The sequence below is a fragment of the Leopardus geoffroyi genome, chromosome A3 (genome assembly GCF_018350155.1).
Source record: "Leopardus geoffroyi isolate Oge1 chromosome A3, O.geoffroyi_Oge1_pat1.0, whole genome shotgun sequence".
In the NCBI taxonomy this organism is placed as follows: Eukaryota; Metazoa; Chordata; class Mammalia; order Carnivora; family Felidae; genus Leopardus; species Leopardus geoffroyi.
The window spans coordinates 31525751-31546693 of NC_059336.1; the positions used below are offsets into that span (position 1 = coordinate 31525751).

The window sequence follows — 20943 nt, forward strand, 5'->3', positions numbered from 1 at the left end:
AGACAGAGACAGATGGTGAGTGGGGGAGGGGCAGAGAGAGAGGGAGACACAGAATCTGAAACAGGCTCCAGGCTCTGAGCTGTCATCACAGAGCCCAACGAGGGGCTCGAACTCACGGACCGCGATATGACCTGAGCCAAAGTCGGACGCTCAACTGACTAAGCCACCCAGGCGCCCCCAAATAATTCTTTTTTTAAAGTTTATTCATTTTTTAGTAATCTCAACACCCCATGTGGCGTTCAAACTCACCACCCTGAGATGAAGAGTCACACGTTCTTCTCAATGAGCCACCCAGGTGCCCCTCAAATAATTCATGTTTTTAGTTTAACAATCTTCATTTTTAAAAATTTTATTTTATTTTATTTTATTTTATTTTATTTTATTTTATTTTTAACGTTTATTTATTTTAGAGAGAGACAGAGACAGAGAGTGAGTGGGGGGAGAGGCAGAGAGAGAGGGAGACACAGAATCTGAGGCAGGATCCAGACAATGAGCCGTCAGCACAGAGCCCGATGGGGGGTTTGATGACCTCGCTGAACTAAGCCACCCAGGCACCCCTAAAAAAAAATTTTTTTTTAGAGAGGAAGCAGGATTCATCGGTGGGCATGAATAGGGAGGGGCAGTGCTGAGGTTCCCATGAGTGCAGAGCCCGCCATTTGTCCAAGGGGCCACGATCAGGGATCTATTTGACCCCACAGCCGTCTGCGATGAGTCGCTTTTCAGTCACCATGTCTTCAAATTCGTCGGCGTTAAACTCAGGAATGCCCCACTTCTTGGAAACGTGGATCTTCGGGCGGCCAGGGATCTTGAACTTGGCCCTACGTAGGGCCTCAGTCACCCGCTCCTTGTTTTGCAACTTGGTACGGATGGACACGATGACTTACTTGGCCAGTGTGGACCCCGGCCACTGTGCCCTGGGGCTTTCCAAGGCACCTGCGTCCCTGTCCGGAGCCTGTCAGCTCCAGCACAGAAACGTCTTGAGGATACGGATGACGTGGAAGGGGTGGAGCCGACCCCCCATGTGAAAACCATCTTTGCCACAGCTTTTCGCCGTGTACTTGTTGGCACAAATGCGGGCAGCCTCCAGGGCTTCAGAGGGGAGCTGCTCATATTGATCTGACACCACGTGGCCACATGGCGGGAACTCGTCCCCTTTTGCCTTCTTATGCCCCAGGTCAAAGATGCGGATCTTAGCATCAGGGACACCTCTGCAGAAGCAAGACTTCTTTAGGAATAAACATGCCAATATTAATATAGATTCTTATTTTTCTACTTTAATCCCTAAGATAGCATACTATCATACTGCTCGGCAATTTCCTTCTTTCGTGTAACAATGGATCTTGACAGTCTTTCCACGTCACTCCTGAGAAAACGTCCATGTTCTTTTTAAGAACATAATTGCATAGTGTTTCACTGTATGTTAGGCATGGTGTATTTTTGAGCTCTGGTGTGTCTGAGAATAAGCTTCTTTTCCCCTCGTACGTGTAAAATCCTTAGGTCCCAGGGTATTCCTCCTTAAAACCTTGCAGATGCTGTGGTCAACACCAGGCTGATGTTTGTTTCTTTGTTGGTATCCCCATCTTTTCTACCTGCATCCTATCTTTTTCCTCAAAGTTTAGGTTCTTTACTGGGATGTCTTTAGATCTTTTGTTGATTCTATTCCGAAGACAGTAAGCTCTTTTATCTGCATATTTTTAAATCTCAGGATAATTTTATTCTCACATAACTTCAATTATTAGGCCTAATTCACATGTTCTGCTCTCCTCTTCAGAAATACTAATCATATTCATACTAGCACATCATACTAGGGTTTGGGGGTTCCTATTTCAGAAAACCAGATTACCAATGGCTTAAATAAAATAGAGGTTTATTTTGTTCACATAAAGAAAAGTCCAGGGATAAGCAGTTGCTAGTCTTGGTTCAGTGTTTTAAGGATGTTGGAATCTAAAGCCCTGATTCCCTTGGCCTTTTCCCTCATGGTCAAAACATGGCTGCTCCAGCACCAGCCATCACATCCCCAATCCAGTGAGAAGAAAGGTGAAAGAAGCCAGGAGGAGGAAAGGATGGTACCTGAATCAGGAAACCAAGGGGCCCCTGACAGGCTCTAAGAGTATGTGACTCTTGATCTTGGGTCTGTGAGTTTGAGTCCCACCTTGGGTGTAGAGATTACTTTCAAAAAAAAAAAAATCGGGGGCGCCTGGGTGGCGCAGTCGGTTAAGCGTCCGACTTCAGCCAGGTCACGATCTCGCGGTCCGTGAGTTCAAGCCCCGCGTCAGGCTCTGGGCTGATGGCTCAGAGCCTGGAGCCTGTTTCCGATTCTGTGTCTCCCTCTCTCTGCCCCTCCCCCGTTCATGCTCTGTCTCTCTCTGTCCCAAAAATAAATAAACGTTGAAAAAAAAAAAATTAAAAAAAAAAAATCTTAAAAAAAAAAAAAGCAAAACTGTCCCAGCAAACTTCAGCAGAGTTTAGCTTACTATCTCCTGGGCAGAACTATGTCACAAATCCACATTTGAAGAATGTGTTTTTTTTTAATTTTTTTAATATTTATTTTTCTTTTGGGGGGGAGGGACAGAGAGCAAGGGAGACACAGAATCTGAAGCAGGCTGCAGGCTTCAGGCTCCAAGCTGTCAGCACAGAGCCTGATGCGGGGCTCAAACTCATGAACCCCAAGATCATGACCTGAGCCAAAGTCAGACGCTTAACTGACTGAGCCACCCAGGTGCCCCTGGTGAGTGTTTTTTTAATGCCACCTCCAACAAAACTAGGATTATGTCAGTACAGGAAAGGAGAGCGTGGATAGTTCTATTGTGTCTCTGGCAGAACTATGTGTTCTCTGGCTTCTAATCCTCTGCAGCTATCATTTTCTCGGATCTTTTTCCCTCCCTTCTAGGTGAACTTTCAAAGGACACTCTCCAAAATGGATTTTAATTCTGTTCTTGGATTTTAGTTTTCCTGTAATATTTTCTGATCTCATTCATCTTTCCCCTTCTAACTTATCCTACTCTCTTTTCATCTTGGTTTTTTTCTGTGTGACTTTTTTTTTTTAATTTTTAATGTTTATTTATTTTTGAGAGAGAGAGAGAGAGAGACAGAGCATGAGTTAGGGGGAGAGGTACAGAAAGAAGGGAGACACAGAATCGGAAGCAGGCTCCAGGCTCTGAGCTGTCAGCACAGAGCCCGACGTGGGGCTCGAACTCACAGACTGCAAGTCGGCCGCTTAACCAACTGAGCCACGCAGGCGCCCCTCTCTGTGTGACTTTTTGCTTGCTTCTCACAGAAGCCGGAGTTTCTCCATGTCATGTTATAGTGGACACTTCTGTGGAATGCCTGCTCAGCCCATCGCCCTCCCCTCCCCTTGAGGAATAGGCTTCCAGGCATTAGGAGGACCATTTTGATACTATGTTATCTACCCTGCATCCTTAAACCGAGCTGAGTGGACCAATGGCAGTCAATTGACTCATCCTATCAGATTAGATGATCTCCCCCTGGGAGTACAAAATTGGAATTTAAAAGGACTATTTTAATCTGGTTGGAAATAGATGTTATTTCAGGAGTATGAGGCAGGCATCCAGTGGGATGCTGGTAGACGTTTAACAGCCAACTCTTTGTGAAAAATAAATGAGTATATATATAACAAAGCTTACTGATGTATAGCATATAATTTATATATAATAAAATATGTAATACTCTATTGCAAATCCCACATAGCCAATTGATTCTAATGGAGAGCTTTCACTGATTTTTGCTGAATTCTTGTATTTGTAGCAAAACTTTAGTCATAATTGTTGGATGAGGATAATTCCAACATGAATGTTATGAACATAAATTCTCATTTATGTTGTGTTATCTTAGGAAGGCAAAAATAAAACAACAAAGACCTATTTCAAAACTTTTCTTGGGGCGCCTGGGTGGCGCAGTCGGTTAAGCGTCCGACTTCAGCCAGGTCACGATCTCGCGGTCCGTGAGTTCGAGCCCCACGTCAGGCTCTGGGCTGATGGCTCAGAGCCTGGAGCCTGTTTCCGATTCTGTGTCTCCCTCTCTCTCTGCCCCTCCCCCGTTCATGCTCTGTCTCTCTCTGTCCCAAAAATAAATAAACGTTCAAAACTTTTCTTGTTAGTGATAGGAGGACTTCTTTGCTGCAAAGGGTAATAGTTTTGGAATATTTGCTCAAATTTTTGTGCTATTCCCAATGCAAAGGCTATGGTGCATTAAAAAAAATTTTTTTAATGTTTATTTATTTTTTGAGAGAGAGATTGATAGAGTGAGCAGGTGAAGAGCAGAGAGAGAGAGAAGGAGACACAGAATCCGAAGCAGGCTCCAGGCTCTGAGCTGCCAGCACAGAGCCGGATGTGGGGCTCAAACCCACAAACCGTGAGATCATGACCTGAGCTGAAGTTGGAAGCTCAACCGACTGAGCCACCCGGGCGCCCCTATATAATTTAATTTTTTTTTTTTATAAATTTTTTTTTTTAACGTTTATTTATTTTTGAGACAGAGAGAGACAGAGCATGAATGGGGGAGGGTCAGAGAGAGGGAGACACAGAATCAGAAACAGGCTCCAGGCTCTGAGCTGTCAGCACAGAGCCTGACGCGGGGCTCGAACTCACAGACCACGAGATCGTGACCTGAGCTGAAGTCGGCCGCTTAACCGACTGAGCCACCCAGGCGCCCCTATATAATTTAATTTTTAATAACAGGCATGCCTAACAGCCAGTCTACAAAATTCCTGCAAATAACAATGGGCTTTCAAGAGTCTATAAGAACCAGCTCCAGTGCACGGCTGCAGCCAAGCTCTGCGACAGGCCTAGGAAGCAGAAGAGGCCAGTGGGCAGAACCAGAGGGAGAGAGGAAGGGGTGGCGGGAGGAAGGGAAAGAGAAGGAGGAAGAGAAGAATGAGAACAAAGCAAAAATACAAAGAAAGGCAAAGAAGAGAGTGGTTGGGGGACCATGGCGTGCATTCCTGACTTGTCCAACTGCTTGGTTCCAGTCACTCCTTCAGCCTCGTGCAATTCTGCATTTCTATATTATAAAGATGTACTTCATATCCTTATCACAAATTCTTCTTTTTCCTTGTGTTTTTTCTTTTACACTTTATTAAGACCAAGTTGGTAAATCCAAAACAGCTTAAGATTAATACTTGCTGTTCATGCGGGACATCTGGGTGGCTCAGTCAGTTAAGCGTCTGACTTGGGCTCAGGTCATGATCTCACGGTTTGTGGGTTCAAGCCCCACATCCGGCTCTGTGCTGGCAGCTCAGAGCCTGGAGCCTGCTTCCGATTCTGGGTCTCCCTCTTTTCTGCCCCTCCCCTGATCGTGCTCTGTTTCTCTCTCTCTCTCTCTCTCTCTCTCTCCCTCAAAGATAAATAAACATTAAAAAAAAGAAAAAACCTTGCTGTTCATACATTGAATTCTATGTTGAGGACTTTTAGGATACAATGACAAAAGATAAAATATTTATATCAATTAACATTTAGAGTCACGGTGCTTGCTACCCGAGGTGTAAACTTCCCCAAATATCTTTGACCCAAAGTGCTATATGACATGTGTAGTGCTTCACCATAACACTGGTGCTTCCTCGTCATGTGGCTGCTTGATATTGAATTATGGAATTGTTTGTAAACGTAGCATTTAACTAAGCTTCTCTGTTTACGAATTCTTGATTTCAACTGAAGTACAGAGGTGTGTGGGAGGGCAACATAGAATGAGGTTGGAGTTTTCTGGTTTGTCATTTACGTATGTTTTGCAGTTGTGTTTAATGATGGTTTTAATGTGGGTTACACTTGATTTTAGTCAAAATTATTTACAAATTACATTGTCAAAATTCCAGCCTTTCCTTTGAAGGAGCTGTCAGTTTCGTGTGAAAAGATAACAATGGTGACGAGGTTTTGTTCTCAAGTGAGACATTAGATCAAAGATCACGCAAGTGGGGGAGAGGGGCAAAGGGAGAGAGGGAGGTGGAGGGGGGAGAGAGATGCAGGGTGGGGGGAGAGAGAGAGAGAGGGAGAGGGAGAATCTCAAGCAGGCTCCATGCTCAGCACGGAGCCCGACGCGGGGCTTTATTCCACAATCCAGGGATCACGACCTGAGCTGATATTAAGAGTTGGACACTTAACCAAATGAGCCACCCAGGTGCCCCAAGTGAAAGATGATTGAATGAACCCCCATGTATGTATCATCTACCTTCAACAATTACTAACTCCTGGTCCATTTTGCTTCATATACAGACTCTTCTCCCACTGGATTACTGTAAAGGAAATGCCAGACATAATGTCATTTTCATCCACAAATAAGGAAATTAAAAAAAAAATGTATTCCCAGTCTTAATTTGGTTTACGCGATCGCACTTAATATTAGTACCAAATTTTTTTCAAGTTCTATTTATTTTTTAGTGATCTTTACACCCAACGTGGGGCTCAAACTCACAACCCCGAGATCGAGTTACTTGCTCCGCCCACTGAGCCAGCCAGGTGTCCTCAGTATAATAATCTTAAGCTTCCTCTATTGAGAAATCCTGGGGGCCCTCGGTGGTCATGAATGAATCAAGCCAGATGCCCAGGAAAGACCCCTTTCCTCGTTTAAGCTGTTTTATGTTCGCAAGCACAACAATGTGTAACACAATTGCAGTTTTCTTTGTGTGGTGTGCCCAGTTTCCAGCCACACTTCTGCTGAGTCCCCCAAAGCCATTCCTTTTCCTCGGTTTTATTTTTCTTTGGCCCCACGGTGTTTCCTTTTTACCGCTTGGAACACCAGGTTCAGAGTAGATCCCAGGAATCTGTGTTTTTAAGAATCATCGGGGTAAACCTTGCATCCGGTACATTTGAAAAAGACCAAGGTGGGAGATCCTTGGACCACACAGAGGCCTCCCCGCTCCACCAGCCCGTGGAGGGACTCTCAAGGATTTCTCTCTGTGTCACCCTCTAGGCCACCCGCGGAGCCTCTCAGCTCTCCCTTTGAAACACACTCAAGAGTCAGATCCCTCCTCACCAAATCCACGGCTACCACACCTCAGTGGAGACAACCATCATCTGTCCTCTGGATTATTGCAGGCGCCCCCTGATGGGTGCCCCTCACCACCATTGCTTTCCTATAGTCTATTCTATTCTCCACACAACAGCCATACTGGGTCCTTGAAAAGAATCAGATACCATCTCTCTCCTGTTCAAAACCCTCTGTTATTATGGGGCGCCTGGGTGGCGCAGTCGGTTAAGCATCCGACTTCAGCCAGGTCACGATCTCGCGGTCCGTGAGTTCGAGCCCCGCGTCGGGCTCTGGGCTGATGGCTCGGAGCCTGGAGCCTGTTTCCGATTCTGTGTCTCCCTCTCTCTCTGCCCCTCCCCCGTTCATGCTCTGTCTCTCTCTGTCCCAAAAATAAATAAACGTTGAAAAAAAAAAAATTTCAAAACCCTCTGTTATGGACTGAATTGCGTCCCCTCAAAATTCCTGTGTTGAAGCCCTAACCCCCCCAGTGCTTCAGAATGTGACCGTATTTGGAGACAGGGCCTTTAAGACATAATTAAGTTAAAATTTGGTCATTAGGGCGGGCCCTAATCCAATATGACTGGTGTCCTTAGGAGAGGGGATCCCGACATAGACACGCACAGAGGGAGGACCACGTGAAGTCACAGAGAGAAGACAGACGCCCCCCTGCAAGCCAAGGACAGAGGCCTTGGGAGAAACCCACCTGTGCGCCCCTTGATCTCAGACTTCCAGCCCCCATGTGAGAAAAGACATTTTTGTTGTTTAAGGTCCCCTATCTGTGGTACTTGGTTATGGTACCTGTAGTAAACTAATACACCATTGGAGAATGGCTCCTGATCCCACCTCGAGAAAAAGCCAAAATTCGTACTCAAACCTACCAAGCCCTAAACGATAAATGTACCAGATTAGGTGCCCACTGTTTGGAAACTCACTGTTACCGCAAGTTGGAAGGCTGAGGAATTGCCATTGTTACATGAAAATGGGATCAACACGGTTACTGCTGCCGCAGGAAAAATCCAGAGTAGGAAGGAAAATTAGTCATCAAAAAGTATTAACCTTGGGTGCCTGGGTGGCTCAGTCGGTTAAGGTCTCAGGTCAAGATCTTGTGGTTCGTGAGTTCGAGCCCTGCACTGGGCTCTCTGCTGTTAGCACAGAGCCTGCTTCGGATCTTCCGTCTCCCTCTCTCTCTGCCCCTCTCCCACTTGCTCTCTCTCTCTCTCAAAACTAAATAAGCATTTAGGGGCACCTGGGTGGCTCAGTCGGTTAAGCCTCTGACTTCGGCTCAGGTCATGATCTCACGGTTCATGGGTTCAAGCCCCACATTGGGCTCTGTGCTCAGAGCCTGCTTTGGATTCTCTGTCTTCCTCTCTCTCTGCCTCTCCCCTGCTCACACACACTCTCTCTCTCTTCCTCAAAAGGAAGTAAACCTCAAACAATTTTTTAAAAAATTAAAAGTAAATAAATACAGGGGCGCCTGGGTGGCGCAGTCGGTTAAGCGTCCGACTTCAGCCAGGTCACAATCTCCCGGTCCGTGAGTTCGAGCCCCCCGTCGGGCTCTGGGCTGATGGCTCAGAGCCTGGAGCCTGTTTCCGATTCTGTGTCTCCCTCTCTCTCTGCCCCTCCCCCGTTCATGCTCTGTCTCTCTCTGTCCCAAAAATAAATAAACGTTGAAAAAAATAATAATAAAAAAAAAAGTAAATAAATACATATTAACCTTCACGGTGGTCACATAAATTAAAGTCTCATCTCAGAACGCTTAGCCAACTCTGCCTCCTCACCTTTCTGGTCCGCTCTTCAATGGAGATGTTGGGGACAATCCCTTGGCCCTTTGTAGACCCGGCAGGACCACACAAATCGCCCTTCGTCGTCCGAACTGGGTATTGACGGTGGGTGAAGGACTGAAACGCAGCGACAGGCCATTGCTCATTGGAACGGAAGGACCGTCCATCTGTAGCCCGGCTGCACTGTTCCGAGTGCCGAGATGTTCCAACTGCGGCACGTAGGCTGGGAGAGCCGGCTGGCTCCTGTCTGGGGCGGGCAGCGGATATTCCAGCCAGGAAATGAACTGCCTCTCCTAATTGGCGCTGCTGCTCTTCATGAGGAGGGGGAAGGCAGATTTAAATGACCTGCTTCGGGCAGGGAGGTGGGGGCAGGAAAGGAGAGACGGTTGGGGTGAAGAGCTTAAATGAAGACGGAGAGAATGTTGCAGGTGCCATCCGGGTCCCGCTTACCTGCTGATTAGGTTGCCTGGGCGGCCAAGACCCGGTGGCTTCGCCGACAGAAAATGTGTTTTCTCACCGTTCTGGAGGCTGGGACGTCCGACATCAAGGTGTCAGCAGGACTGGTTTCTTCTGAGGTCTTTTCCCCTTGGTTTGCAGATGGTGGCCTTGTCTCTGTGCACGTGCACATCCCTGGTGTCTCTCTGTGGGTCCTAATCTCCTCTTGGACACCGGTCAGACTGGATTAGGGTCCACCCTAATCGGCTTCCTTTTAATTTAATCACCTCTGGAAAGGCCCTGTGTCTAAATGCAGCCACATTCTGAGGGCCTGCGGGTTAGTGCTTCAGCATATGAATTTGGGGGTGGAATACAATTCAGCCCCTAACACCTGCCTGGGACAACCCTCTCCCCGCTATTGAGTGCTTGTTGCTAGTGACTTTCAGCTGTCCCCTTCTCCAGAGACTTGTTCTGGGCCAACCAGGGTTCCCTTACCCGAGTGGTTCCTCTTAGACTATTGTGTAAAAGGCTGGCCCTCTTGCCTCAAGGTGAGACCAACGCATTGGGGCTATCTGCTACGGAGCTGTCTTTGGGGTCATGGTAAGGCCAGATTCCACATGAAACCACAGCCTCCTTAGCTTCTTCCTCTGCGCCATTATGCTTCCCTCACTCCCCTCCCTCTGGGAGCACTCCTCCAGTGAGTCACAGACACCTGGATCCCTGCCTCAGGCTCTGCTTCCAGGGGACCCGACTGAAGGCAGTGTTATCTTAGATCTTCTTTAGAACTACTCCAATTTTGGGGCGCCTGGGTGGCGCAGTCGGTTAAGCGTCCGACTTCAGCCAGGTCATGATCTCGCGGTCCGTGGGTTCGAGCCCCGCGTCGGGCTCTGGGCTGATGGCTCAGAGCCTGGAGCCTGTTTCCGATTCTGTGTCTCCCTCTCTCTCTGCCCCTCCCCCGTTCATGCTCTGTCTCTCTCTGTCTCAAAAATGAATAAAACATTTAAAAAATTAAAAAAAAAAAAAAAAAAAAAAAGAACTACTCCAATTTTAACCCTAGAATCTAAGAATGGAAAATGGAAGTTTCTGTCACTGCGTTTTGTCTTCTCCATCTTTGAAAGGGCCCTTGATGGGGCGCCTGGGTGGCGCAGTCGGTTAAGCGTCCGACTTCAGCCAGGTCACGATCTCGCGGTCCGTGAGTTCGAGCCCCGCGTCGGGCTCTGGGCTGATGGCTCAGAGCCTGGAGCCTGTTTCCGATTCTGTGTCTCCCTCTCTCTGACCCTCCCCCGTTCATGCTCTGTCTCTCTCTGTCCCAAAAATAAATAAACGTTGAAAAAAAAAAAAAATTTAAAAAAAAAAAAAAAAAAAAAAAAAGAAAGGGCCCTTGAATCTGTCCCCTCCTCTTCATTCCTTCAACCACTATCCTAACTCAGGGCAGCATCACCTCTTGCCTAGACAATAGCTCACAACAAGGCTCCCTGCCTCAATTTCTCCACATTTTCTTCAGAGTGCCTTTCGGTAAAACTATTAGGACTAACTTTGATGTGGCTTAAGACCTTTTAATACCTACCCAGCTGCTCCTGATAACACCCTCCAGCACTCACCCTTCTCTGCCTGCAGCAGACAGTCCATATTCCTTAGCATGGCCTTCAAGGCCCTTTCCAGCAGGCCCCTCCTCACGTTTCCAGTCCCCAGGTGGGGTGTTAACTCATGTGGCCTGCATAAGGCAGTCTAAGAAGCCCAGGTGTAGACAGCCTCTGCTAGTCGTTGGATGAAGGATGTATGTCCTCCCTAGTCCAGAGGCACACGTCAAGGCTCTGTCCTTCATCCTTCCCAAGCACTTATCTGTGCACGACAGGAGAACAGGGGGACAGGCTGCTCTGATCTGCCGACAGTAAGAATCCCAGAGGGGCAGCAGAAACACTGAGTCGCAGAATCAGGACACGAACACGCTGAGAAGTCGAAGTGAAGGACTGACTCTAACCATTATTCTAAATAAGATTTGATCAAGACAAGAGAGTTCATAGGAGTATATTTGAGAATAGGGCCTTGGGCAGCGTGGCCTACGGTACCTGTTCCGGAGCATTATCCCTGTGCCCCACAGAAGGGTTCCATTCCAGATGAGCTTGGGAAACACAACCATGCTTTTCCCTCCTGTTATAAAGTCAGTTAAACCACCAGAAAATACAGAGGCTCTGAGATGCCATAGGAGCCCTTTCTCTTTGTTTAATCCACCAGTCCTCAAACAGACCCCTTTCTGTATATCATCTATTAATACCCACAGAATTGGTGTTCCATGGAACCCGGTGTGAGAAACTCTGGCGCGGGGCTTCCTTTCCTTTCCTCTCTCAACACGTGTGGTGGGGTGGGGGACAGAAGGGCAGGCATCTGAATAGCTGAAGAAGACCCCGGAAGACGAAAAAGACTCTGGAGGAATCCCCTCCCTCCACAGGTATCACCAAGTCACTGCTATCAAATTTTTACCGGAGCATCCCGCGAAAAGAGGAACCAAAATGTCTTTGAGAGGGACCAGAGAACGGTTCAGAGACAGGTGGATTAGTTTCAGAAAAGTGAAAAGTAAAAAGTCAGACGAGCTGTGTCCTCGGAGCCCTAGGCAATAGAACTACAAACTAATAAGAAGAATTTAACCCAAAATGGGTTAACGTGAAAAATTTTACAAAAGCTTTCTAAATGAGTCTTGGTTTCAAAAGGAAGTTGAAAAAACAAATTACATACTATTCAGAAATAACCAATAATTAGAGAGCTACATGTCAGAACCTGGGCGATGTGGCTACAGCAGTACTTAGGACAATGCATACCCACAGGTGCATTGATAACAAAACAAGAAAGACGGATGATATTAGGTGAACAAAGTTTCCAACCTAAGAAGCCGGCAGGCGAAGAGCAAAATCAATCCAAAGGAAGTAGAAGCAGAAATCATTAAAGATAAAAGCAGAAATAAATAAAAGAAAAACAAATTAAACACAATAGTACATTTGACCAATCAAAGCCGATGGTAATTCACTGAAAGAAGAACAATAGACTTTTTTTTTTTTTAAAGAACATTCAGGGGCCCCTGGGTGGCTCAGTCATTTAAGAGTCTGACTTCAGCTCAGGTCATGATCTCACAGTTGGTGGGTTCGAGCCCCACATCGGGCTCTGTGCTATCAGCGCGGGGTCTGCTTTGGATTCTCCGTCCCCCTCTCTCCTGCCCCTCCCTGCCTGCACTTCTCTCTGTCTCTCTCAAAATAAATAAATAAACTTTAAAAAGAAAAAAAGAACATGCACTCTTTTTTTTTTTTTATTCAGTTTATTTTTTAAATTTTTTTCCACAGAGATAGAGAGCAAACAGGGGAGGGACAGAGAGAGAGGGAGACAGAATCCCAAGCAGGCTCCGTGCCCGCAGTGCAGAGCCTGATGCGGCCCTTGAACTCATGAACCTGGAGATCATGACCTGAGCCAAAATCAAGAGTCCAACGCTTAACCGACTGAGCCACCGTGATGCCCCTAAAATAGACATTTTTGGAAAGTGCTATCAAAGAAAAAAAGGAGGCAGTAGTATAAGAACAACAAAGCATAGATATTTGAACAGATAGAAAATATCAGGTACAATTTGTAGCAATAAATTTGAAAATTGAGACACAAGCTATGATTTTTGTGAGTGAAATATAAATATCCAGGAGACATATGCAAAGATGGAAAATATTATAGGAAAGCAGGTTTGATTTCATCATATGCAATGACTTCCTAACAAATTGGAATGGTCCGTGAATTATATCACCTATGCTTCTAGGCAGGGAGTATCATAGGCTCAGATGCTGGTTGACCAGTTGTCAGGAGCAATGGAGTTGGTGCTGTCCAGAGGGACTGGAAAGAGAGAATTCTCTATTTCTTTGGTTTCCGTGATCCACCTCCCTTAGCTGTTTGTTGTTTTTGCCAGTGGCCCTGGTTATGGGTAGCAAAGTTGCTCCGACAATCTCTTAGGGACTAGTAGGCAGCAGAGAGGCGGTGGGTATGATCAGGAGGCCAGAGCAGAGGCCCCTCACTACTACCAGCCTCCCAGGTTCCCAGGATACATGTAGGGATGCTTCTGGAATAATTGGGTTAAAGTCAGGTCAGGGCCCATCTAATGACTGCGCTCTGGGGCAGGGCTCTGACACGAAAGACAGGAAGTGACCAGCCCACAGAATGGACCATAAAGGCTGTGACTCACTGGTGGTCATGGGATGCAGGTCATGCCCCCAGTAGGCCAGATACCACAACTATGGGTCCCATTGTGGAGATGGGCAGTCCCAGCATGGGAGGTAGGCTGCATTGGCGACGTCCATGCCTGTGAGCACCAGAGAAGCAGGAACTGCCCTGAGCAAGGGGGAGAGGGACCGCCACGCAGTGGAAGGGGTCCGCGAAGGGTCACGGTTTTGGCCTCTGCCCTCACCCCTTGTTCGGTTCTGCCCACACACCCACACTGACCCAGACTGGGAAACATCACAGCCTTGCCCAGTCATGGTCAAACCAGTCATGGCCAGCAAACCAAGGAGGTGACGCATCATTGCCACACTGGCAGGCCTCCTGGACTGGGCTGGGACTGGCCAGCCAAGTCCCGGGTACTGGCCTTGGGCCATTTTGCCAGCCAGGCAGGGTGGAGTCACTCTCCCTGGAAGGACACTGCCTTCCCTGATGGAGGATGTGAAATGTTTCTCTGTCCTCCTAGAGTTTTGAAGGCATCTGAGAAGGGGCAAGACTGGGGAGCAGAGAAAGGAACATTTCTTTGTGAACAAAATCTGTCAAAACCCCAAACATACCCGAAGAACCTTCTTCCGGTGTTAGTCACACCTGTGATTCCCAGAATTTATGCCTGGAATGTTTCTGGGATCAGACAGAACCTCCCCACTCAGGTCAGCTCGCAGACATGTGTGTGCTCATCTCCCCCACTGACTTCTTTATATCCCCACCCCCCCACCCCCAGCCGGGTCCCCAGCTACCAACCCGTCCAGATCTGAGCCCCTACTTACAGGCGCTGGGTGTTCCCATTGACCTAAAATGAAGATACTGTTTCAGCTGGTCTTGGCTTGAGTTCCAACAAAAGTACATTCTGGCTACGGGGAGTTTGGAAATGATTCCAGGAAGAGGTGGGGAAGTGATACAGGGAAGGAAGGAAATCCGAGGAAGAGAAGCCAGAAGAAGCTGTCTCGATCACCCAGAAATGTCACCGGTGAGGAAGCACAGTCCACCCACTCCGCCACAGTCTTGTCCCAGGTGAGCCGAGGGCTATGGCAGGTGGCGGGTGGCGTTCGCACAGCACCGTGATTCCACTCGTCCAGATGGAAGTGCAAAGCAGTATTTCATTATTGAGTGGGAGAAAACTCAACAAATATTTGCGTAAGAGGATTTTTGCTCACCCTGGGCGAATAGCCCAGCAGGTTTTGTTGGTTGGTTGGGATTGGGCGTAGTGGTTGCTCTGGAGCAAATGTGGCAGAGAAAAAGAAAACAGGCTTCTCAGAAGATGTTGGGGATTTTTAAATTTGTGTTCGTTTTTCTTTGTTTGCTAGGAGCCGACAATGCCCTGTTTCTAGGTGAATGACAATGGGATGGTTGTCAGGAGGTACTCAAAAGTCAGGTGATCATGTATCTGTAGAAGCCCCAGAAATGACACTAAAACTTTGAAGTGGGAATGTATTTGACTCCGGCCATTAGGGAATGCTCAGGAAATACGCATCACTGGGCTACGTGTGGCTTTAATGCAGGGCTGGGGAAGTGAGAATACAGAAATACACTGATAGAAACGGGTGTGGAGAGGGGGGAGCTGGAGAAAGACGGGGAATTAACGTACATATAAGGATATACAGATCTTTAATTACAGTGATACATATAACAAGGTGAACGTAGACACCAATATGTGCGCTTAGAGAAAGATATACAGAGATATACAAAGAGGTTCACGTATGTAGAGGAGAGTTTATTTACCTGTGTGTGGTGAGATAGCTCCTGGATGTTTTCCCTTTCTGCTTATCTACTATAATCTGCTTTTCCAGAATGGACTTGCACCATTTGTCCGAAAAGAAGGTTTAAAAAAAAAAAGATTGAAGTTATAGAAAAAGTACAAAACAGCTCGTAGGAAAGGCTTCAGACTGGCGGACACTTTGAATTAATCTCCTATCGGGGCGCCTGGGTGGCGCAGTCGGTTAAGCGTCCGACTTCAGCCAGATCACGATCTCGCGGTCCGTGAGTTCGAGCCCCGCGTCGGGCTCTGGGCTGATGGCTCAGAGCCTGGAGCCTGTTTCCGATTCTGTGTCTCCCTCTCTCTCTGCCCCTCCCCCGTTCATGCTCTGTCTCTCTCTGTCCCAGAAATAAATAAACGTCGAAAAAAAATTTTTTTGAATTAATCTCCTATCTAGTTAGTGTTGAGGCAAATAGAGGACTTTCTGCATCACGGAGGAGGGAATATTGGTTACCCCGAAAAAAAAAGAGAATTTATGTCCATGGTCCCAAACAGCTAATAACATACCTTGCTATGTTTCTGTCTGTGAAATAGTGGACTCCTGAAAAGCGGCAGTCTTCGACGAATGTCCAGTTTGCAATCCAGCTTTTCTAGGAGAACAGGAGCGATTCTTTGTGGGTATTCCTGATCCCAACAGCTTTCTACATGCACGTTGCTCTCAACGTCTGTGGCACATTTAAAATTTTTTTTTTTAATTTTTTTTTTTTTAATTTTTTTTTTCAACGTTTATTTATTTTTGGGACAGAGAGAGACAGAGCATGAATGGGGGAGGGGCAGAGAGAGAGGGAGACACAGAATCGGAAACAGGCTCCAGGCTCTGAGCCATCAGCCCAGAGCCCGACGCGGGGCTCGAACTCACGGACCGCGAGATCGTGACCTGGCTGAAGTCGGACGCTTAACCGACTGAGCCACCCAGGCGCCCCACTGTGGCACATTTAAATAAATCAAACGAACAGGTCCATAATTAAATGGACTCATTTGATTATAAACAACTTCTCATCCTTTGAGAGAGGATTTGAAATATGAAGCATCAAAAATTATCATTAACCGTAAGTGGGGACTGAGATAGTTTAGAAAAGGCATTGTATTTGTTTGTTGCTGTGTAAAAATTATCATAAACTTAGCAGCTTAAAACCACATCTATGTAGGGGTGCCTGGCTGGCTCAGTCAGTAGAGCATGTGACTCTTGATCTGGGGGGTTGTGAGTTCAAGCCCCAAGTTGGGGGTAGAGTTTACTTTAAAAACAAAACAAAACAACACGACACCTATTTATTATCTCACACTTCTGTACATCAGACATCCAGGCAGGCCTGGCTGGGTCTTTATTTATTTATTTATTTAAAAGTATTTTCGTTTATTTATTTGCTTATTTATTTATTTAGAGAGAGCATGAGCAGGGGAAAGGCAGCGAGGGAGGGAGGGAGGGAGGAAAGGAGGGAGGGAGGAAGGGAGGGAGGGAGGGAGAGAGAGAGAATCCCAAGCAGACTCCACAGTGTCAGCACAGAGCCCGACACAGGGCTTGAACTCACGAACTGTGAGATCATGACCTGAGCCAAAACCAAGGGACGGACGCTCAACCGACTGAGCCACCCAGGCACCCCATTGGCTGGGGCTTCTGCTCAGGGTCTCACAAGGTTGAAATCAAAGCCTGGGTAGGGATACATTCCTCTCTGGACGCTCTCCTGGGACAGACTCCACTTCCAAGCTCCTTTAGGTATCGGCAAAATTCAGTTCCTTCCTGCTGCAGGACTGAGGACCCCGTTCCTCATTGGCCGTCGATGGGGGGCCTCTCTCTCGGTTCCTTAATGCTGCCCACATAGCTTCCCAGGTGGTTCTCACAATCTTCAACCCAGGAATGACATATCAATTCATTCTCACGCTCCGAATCTCTTTTTCTTCTGCCTTCTGCTGCTGCTTTGTAAAAGACTCATTGTGATTAGATCAGCCCTACCCAGATAACCTCTGTGTGTTAACATCTGTGGATTGGGAACTTTAACTACAATTGCAAAATCCCTTGACAGCAGGGTCGAGGTTATTTGACTGACTAACTAGGGGATGAGAATGTGGAGTGGAGAGAATCCCATCTTTAGAATTCTGCCTCCTGTAGGCATAAAATGGACCATGTAGGCATAAGAGGGACCATATGCCCCACTTAAAAAAATAACTCAAAGTGTTATTTTCAGCATATACAGAACTTATTAAGATAATGTTAAGTGGTATTAAAATGTAAAATAATGTATGTTATGGGGCTCCTGGGTGATTCAGTCCCGTTGGGCGTCTGACTCTTGATTTCTGCTCAGGTCACGATCTCACAGTTTTCCTGAGTTCGAGCCCCACAACAGGTTCTGCGCACGACCACACGGAGCCTGCTTGGAATTCTCCCTCTCTCCCTCTCTCTCTGCCCCTCCCTGGCTCGAGCTCTATCTTTCTCAAAATAAATAAATAAATAAATAAATAATTTAAAAATGTACATGATAATTATAATTTAAATATTAATATAAATTACAAATATTGTGTATCATTTAAGTAGTAATTATCATTTTAAGTTAGGTATTTGTCTGCCGTTAGTTCAGCAGATACATTTTTTTTTAAAGAGCTTAAGAAAGAGTTGTATATGGATGAACAAAATGTGATATATACGTACGATGGATATTATGCAGCCTTAAAACGGAAGGACGTTCTGACACCTGTTGCAACGTGTTATAACACCTGAGGACAGTGTGCTAAGCGAAATCAGCCAGTCACAGAAAGACAAATATTGTTTGGTTCCTCTAATATGAAGCACTAGAGGCAGAAAGCAGAGTGGCTGCGGGGGGCGGGGCGGGGAAGGGGAGGTGGGGGGAGGGGAGAGGGGGGATGGGAAGTTGCTTAGCGGGTGCAGTTTCTGTTGTGCAAGATGAAGGGTTCTAGAGATGGACCGTGAGGATGGCAGCAGGGTAAATGTCCTCAATGCCACTGAACAGCACACTTCAAAATGGTTAAGATCTGGGTGCCTGGGGGGCTCAGTCGGTCAGGCTTCAGCTCCGGTCATGACCTCCCGGTTCTGGAGCTCTAGCCCCCCCCTGGGGCTCTGTGCTGACAGCTCAGAGCCTGGAGCTTGCTTCAGATTCTGTGTCCCTCTCTCTCTCTCTGCCCCTCCCCTGCTCGCAGGCTCTCTCTCAAAAATGAATAAACATTTAAAAACATTTTTTAAACTAAGTCTAAGTAATTCTTGTTTATAGTATTAGAAGACATTACTAATGTTATTAGAAGAATCAGAATTGATTTAATTAGTTATTTAATTAGAATAATTCAGTTATTAAAAGAATTAGAATTTATTATTATTTTTTTAAGAATTGGAATTTTTAAAATATTTATTTATTTTTGGGAGAGAGAGAGAGAGAGAGCAGGGGAGGGGCAGAGAGAGAGGGAGACACAGAATCCGAAGCAGGTTCCAGGCTCTGAGCTGTCAGCACAGAGCCCGACATGGGGCTCGAACTCATAAACCATGTGATGATGACCTGAACCAAAGCTCCTCTTCAACTAACTGAGCCACCCAGGCTCCCCGAGAATTAGGATTTTTTTGAAATGTTTATTCACCTATTTTGAAAGAGACACAGAAAGAGGGAGGGGCGGGGGGAGGGTGGTGGAGAGAGAATCCCAGTGCATAGCTGAGCCCTACGCAGGGCTAGATCTCATGAACTGCGAGATCATGACCTGAGCTGAAATCAAGAGTTGGAGACGCTTAACCAACTGAGCCACCCAGGCGCCCCAAGAATTAGAATTTTAAAGTAACTCATGACAGGGGCGCCTGGCTGTCTCCGTCAGAAGAGCAAGCAACTCTTGGGGCGCCTGGGTGGCACAGTCGGTTAAGCGTCCGACTTCAGCCAGGTCACGATCTCGCGGTCCGTGAGTTCGAGCCCCGCGTCAGGCTCTGGGCTGACGGCTCAGAGCCTGGAGCCTGTTTCCGATTCTGTGTCTCCCTCTCTCTCTGCCCCTCCCCCGTTCATGCTCTGTCTCTCTCTGTCCCAAAAATAAATAAACGTTGGAAAAAAAAAAAATTTAAAGAAAAAGAAGAGCAAGCAACTCTTGATATCGGGGTTATGAGCTCGAGTCCCACATGAGGTATAGAGATGACTTAAATACATGAACTTAATAAAAATAAAAATAACTCGTTACAAATAATAAGACCTACAAGTTCAAATGATTTAAATAGAAACTGGAAGGCAAGAGAAGAGAAAGAAAACTTGGGCTTCCGCGACCTTACGAAATAGAAGTCAATAGAGTCTGTTTCATTGGTGACGTCTGGCCTGGAAGGCGAATGCAAAGGTCTCTACATTTTAAAGGTGACACATAGAATCAAGATGAGAAATATAACTTCCAAATTACTGGATGGAGGGGAAAAAACTCAAGGGGGGGGGGTGTACAAATCCCGCTGGTCAGCAAAAGGTGAACGGCTAAGCTTCAAATCTTGGCCCTCCCACTTTCAAAGAGTAACTGTGAAGAGCGCAAGAGAGAGAACGTAGGGACCACACGATCTCGGTGGGAACACAGCAGTACTCCACGATCGCTGCCATGCAGAAATGTATGGGTCCAAGGAGGAGAAAGGAAAGGAGCTAGCATTTCTGAAAGCCTGTTGTGACTAAGCCTTTGCCAGCTCTTTTAGATCCGTTACCTTACCTCACTCCCCCACGACAACCGTAATTTTATGCCAGTTTTACATCTGATGTCAAGTCATTTCCATACCTTCACACAAAGAGTTCAGCGGCGGATCCCGAATTTGAACCCCGGAATAATTGACTCTAGGGAAGAAATTCTTGAGCCTGGTGAGACAAGACTGAGACAGAATACGAAGAGGGCTGGTTACTTATTTATTTATTTATTTTAATGTTTATTTATTTTTGAGAGAGTGCAAGCAGGGGAGGGGCAGAGAGAGAGGGAGACATAGAGTCCGAAGCAGGCTCCAGGCTCTGAGCTGTCAGCACAGAGCCCGACACGGGGCTCGAACTCACGGACCGCGAGATCATGACCTGAGCTGAAGTCGGATACTCCACCAACTGAGCCACCCACCAGGTACCCCTATGTTTTTATTTTTGTTTTTAGAGAGAGAGAGAGAACGAGAGCATGAATGGGGGGCGGGGCAGAGGGAGAAAGAGAACCTTAGGCGGGCTGCAAGCTCAGTGCACAGCCCAACGTGGGACTCGATCCCATGACCCTGGGATCATGACCTGAGCCGAAATCAGATGCTCAACCGACTGAGCCACCCAGGTGCCCTGAGGGCTGGTAATTTTTAAAGTATTCCTGTAAGTTTCTTTATCGTTGTTAGGCTATATTTTCCTTAAAAACTAGGGTCATTAAGCCTGTCAAACAACCTGTAAATTCATTATTGGCAAGTCTGAAAATTGGTATACAGAATAGCATGTGTACAATTATATGCAAAACGCATTCACATGACAAAAACTGGAATGATATGTGTGAGGGTCATGTTAAGGGAGTGGGTTGCCGGGGATTACTTTTATTTACAATGTTTTAATGTTATGTTTGTATTCTTTTTCTTTTTTTTTTTTTTTTGTATTATTTTTCAATAACAACTTTTTTTAAGTTTTTTTTTCGTAAATTTTTTTTTAATGTTTTATTTCTTTTTTTTGGGACAGAGAGAGACAGAGCATGAGCGAGGTAGGGGCAGAGAGAGAGGGAGACGCAGAATCAGAAGCAGGCTCCAGGCTCTGAGCTGTCAGCACAGAGCCTGACGCGGGGCTCGAACCCATGAATCGT

General features: G+C 46.5%; 1 long non-coding RNA gene and 1 pseudogene across 2 annotated transcripts; both read right to left on the minus strand.

Moving 5' to 3' along the window:
* Window positions 1-568: 568 nt before the first annotated feature.
* LOC123580468 lies at window positions 569-1234 on the minus strand (annotated as a pseudogene).
* A 7344-nt stretch (window positions 1235-8578) lies between these two features.
* On the minus strand, window positions 8579-9917 carry LOC123580469. 2 transcript variants are annotated; one of them, XR_006703315.1, is made up of 3 exons: window positions 9210-9917; window positions 8757-9107; window positions 8579-8623 (listed from the first exon to the last, which is right to left on the minus strand). It is a non-coding gene; the product is annotated as an uncharacterized LOC123580469 (long non-coding RNA). The 2 variants fall into 2 exon arrangements; XR_006703316.1 differs by having other exon boundaries at window positions 8757-9104; window positions 9210-9915.
* Window positions 9918-20943: the final 11026 nt, after the last annotated feature.